Below are 4,091 nucleotides of genomic sequence, written 5' to 3'. Positions count from 1 at the left end.
AAACCAGTTTTACTTATGCAAACTTCACTAGTTTCATAAAAGTATTAGAAATTCTTTTAATTTCCTTACTCAATGGAAGCTGTTGTTATAGGATCCTACTGATGCATTCAAAATGATTAAGTATTAAATCAAAAAGGTTCATAGCTTAAAAATTTGGCCGGTTTTCCCAAGTCAGTATTTAAACTTTAGTTCTCAACAAAAATATATGCAAACTGAAACTCTACCACATATATCATAAAAATAAGACTCTAGTTTCTTCTGCTTGTTTTCTTGCATGACTCACTAATAAAAAAAATGCAGGAGCTTTAACATCCTTTTTAGGTTCCAAATTTCAGTTCATCTGAAAAAAGCAGAACAGCATCTCAGAACACTGGGGGGGTTTTAGTCCCCTTTGCCTCTTTCTCCATGCTCATTAACTTTATCATCAATAATTCTTTAGATACTTGCATCATAAATTTATGCAATATTGAAAATGATCACAAACTTCATTGGAAACAACAACTAAAAGACAGTAATGAAGCAATCCAAGACTCCAGTACTACAAACACTTAGACAAAAATGTAACTTTACACCTTTGAGTAACCCTATTGAAGTAACTTGGACTATTTACATGCTTAAAGATAAGGGCATGCATCAGTGTTTGAAAGGTCAAGGCCAGATGCTTCAATGAAACTACTTACGTGAATTAAGTTATACCCACAACTAGACCTTCCCAGTTCTACAATGAGCTTTGCCTGTGGAGACCCTTGCACCCACACAGCGCTCCGGTGAAGACAAAGATTTCAGTGAGGCTGGACACGAGTGTAACAGTCTGCTCATCAAGAATTCACTGCAGAGGTCAGGACCTATACTTTTGATAGCACTGGCCTATTCCCAGAGCGCACAATGATGTTCCAAAGCATATATGTCTAGTACTAAATTTTTTTTAAAAACTTTTACATGTAGTAAGGTTCAGTAAAGGAATCATAAACAACAACAAAAAAAACCTTTCTGAAATGTTGATATTGCTGGCAATACCTGAGAAAAGGGATAGAAGCGTTAATATGAAAAGCATGCATTAATAAAAAAAGGTTGATTTAATAAAATACTAAATATTTTATTCAATTATAATGTAGAACCTACATTTTAAAACATTATGTTTAAACATAATAGTACAGTGGAAACCAGTTGAAAAGTACAGCCTCTCTGTGTTCAGAAAATTTACTCTGGGTTTAAGGGGTTTATTCTTATCACAGATACTTGTTGGCACAGCAGAGCTTATGCTATCACTCTCTGAGTGCTATTTATACAGTTTAACATGTCTAAGTATTCCTGGCTTTATGCTTTTACACCCCTATTTTATGTTGTCACCCTAGAGTAGTCAGATGAATTAGAATCTACTTTTCACTATAATCAAAGAGTTTAGAAAGACACAAAGCCAGGGAATCTTTACAAACACAATGCAGTTTACATACAGTGTAAAGCATAACATTAATAGCTTTGCAGCTGGATTGATGTGTTGTTGATCATTGTGAATTGCTGGCTCTGAGGAATTCTGGTTTCATTGCTAGAGATCAATCTGTTGCTGCCCCTCCTCTGAAGCAAAATTTGTTGGGGTGATGCAAACAGTGATTCTCTAGCTGCCAAACACCCCATCTTGCCAAGTGGGAAGATAGGATCCAAGGGTCAAAAATGGAATCTCTAAAGAATCAGAACAGATCTGGATTCCAACTTTGCATGTAGAACCAAATGCTAGAAGAGTTGCCTCCAAGGCATTAAATAAATCTCATCCATAGTGGCCAAGATTATTAAAGATATCTTCAATTAACACAGTAAACATGCAGTACTCAGTTGTGCTGCCAGAAGATCAGTCATTTTCAGTGTGGATGCTGCAGTACCCCGGGTGCCACAAGAACCTTTCAGGGGGTGCCATAGCATGGATGCTTCCACCACTTTCACTGCCTCCACTGCCAGTATAATTGAGTGCAACTCCCCATGCAGAGCCAGATGGGGAAGATTTGCTGTCTGCATTGAGGTAATCTGATAAGCCTAAAGCAGGCACGAGCACCTGCTCTTGTCACAGCCCTTCCCAGTCCAACACTGCATGGCGTCTCCCATGGTTAGGTCCATTTAAATGTAACACCTGCACCTACAGGGCCATAAAGGACTATGAATCTATGTTATTTATGTACATGCTACACTTTTGATTTTGTAATGTAATTTAAATCAATATTAGCCAGTATCTTGCAGTAGTTAGGCACTATATAAAAATGCAACAAGATACTGTCTGTCCCCAAGAGCTTAACACTGTCTGTTTCCTAAAAAGTCTGGAAAAATCATGTTCTGCTTATATGTCCAGCCTTGTGAGCCCTTGTGATAGTCTAGTCTCTAGCAGAAATTTGGTCCACATTTATTTTATGTGGTTTCTTTGGTTGAAACTACTATAACTGTAATAGTGGTAACACTGTGTACTGCTGTTGTACCTGGTAATACACTGTACCATTGTGTGTAACCTTGTTTGATCTCCTTATGTGGATGGGCCAAGCCACATTAAAACCCCGCAGGAGAGCCATATTTTCTTTACCAGCCTATGACTACCCAATAATAAGGGAAATCTCTCAGTTCAGTGCTCTTAATGATGAGGTCTTCATGCCTTTTTACAATTATTCCATGAACAGCATCTGACTGAGGTGGGCTGTAAAGTTTCAAAAACAGTGACATTTTCTTTTCTGTATTTTCTAAACTGCATATACTCATAAACAGGGATCTGGGTTTTCAGTTTCCCGCAGGAAAACAAAAAACTGCAGATTTATAATTTTGATAATAATGGAGAAACGCACGGATTTCCCACTTTTGCAAAGAGCTCTCTGCGGGCTGGCAGAATTCCAGCAATTGCGGGCAATCAGGGCAGTCACGCCTGGGGCTCCATGTGCATGTGCGTGTTCACACACACACACGGCCAAGGCAGCCTGGAGAGCAGAATCTGCAGGTAAGTCTGACAAGTGGGGGAGAGGGGATTGAAGCCTCCATACGAAGGGAGTGAATTGGCCAGGGCTAAGGTGGAAGCTACTGCCCATCCTGGGCAGTGCATGGGGCTTGGGGCCTAGGGCCACAAAGAGAGACCACAGGGCCCCAGCAGGGAGCAACATGGGGCTATGGGCAGCTCATGGGGGGGGTGGCTCCCCACTGCTGCGTGCACTCCTGGGAGGGCAGGGGTGGTATGTGCCCCCCCCCCTCAATTTGTACATCCTGCTGCCTTCCCCTGCAGGGCCTCCACAGCCCAGCGGGTGGGACCTGGCAGGGACACTCTTTACAGCTGCAAACCTCACACCACCCTGGCAAAGTGCCCCCTGTTCACCTGGCAGCAGCAGGGGTGGCAGGACAGAGTTGTTCCCCTCACTGCTGCTGGGTAGGCAGGGGGCACCTTGTCATAGAGGCATGGAGCTCCCAGTGGTGGCAACAAACTTCCCCACCTGGCTCTGCTCTTCCCTGCTGCACTGGGTCTCACCTGTTGGACTATGGAGGACCCACTGGACTATGGAGTGTGTGGGGGCAGCAGGGCAGAGAGCCCAAGCCCACTGCAGGCAGCCTGCACCCACCGCCGCTCCCCATAGGCTCCACTCTGGCCATGCCACCCAGGAGCTCCCAACTGTCATCAGGTCCAGTGTGTGCCATATTCCTGTCAGCACAGAGTGAAGGCCTGACGCTACTTCTTCAGCCAGTTTGTTTGGCACCATTGCAGTTTGATGTGCAGTGCCATGTATGGCCATGCAGACACAACCAAGGCCCTTACTATGCTGTTTCTGGTTTGCCCACCAGTTTAGCACCAGCTTCTGGTTTGCCCACCAGTTTAGCCAGACCGGACCCAGAGGGGACCGCCTGAACCCCCCCTGCACCAGTTGGACCTTCACTTTTAGAGGATTCTTCAGCAACGGATGACCCTGCTCCACCCAAAGAGGACCCCTGTGATAAGACTCTACATGGACTGAGACACTTTCTTCGAACCACTGCTTCCACCATTGCGGACCATTGTAACGGGTTTGTATGTATCTATCTCCTTTCTCTCTCAGCTTTGCGAACCCCCTCTCTCCCCTTCCCCCTTCCCCCCACCC

At 44.1% G+C, this 4,091-nt stretch overlaps 1 long non-coding RNA gene across 1 annotated transcript; it reads right to left on the bottom strand.

Moving 5' to 3' along the window:
• LOC109301732 lies at nt 1-3,970 on the bottom strand. The gene is made up of 3 exons (XR_002098593.1): nt 3,865-3,970; nt 2,445-2,450; nt 1-12 (listed from the first exon to the last, which is right to left on the bottom strand). It is a non-coding gene; the product is annotated as an uncharacterized LOC109301732 (long non-coding RNA).
• Between the last annotated feature and the right edge of the window lie 121 nt (nt 3,971-4,091).

Source organism: Gavialis gangeticus, unplaced genomic scaffold (assembly GCF_001723915.1).
Source record: "Gavialis gangeticus isolate Ggan-Ray unplaced genomic scaffold, GavGan_comp1, whole genome shotgun sequence".
Taxonomy (NCBI): Eukaryota; Metazoa; Chordata; order Crocodylia; family Gavialidae; genus Gavialis; species Gavialis gangeticus.
Note: the sequence above shows the minus strand (reverse complement) of the source record. Positions and strands in the feature narration are given on the sequence as shown.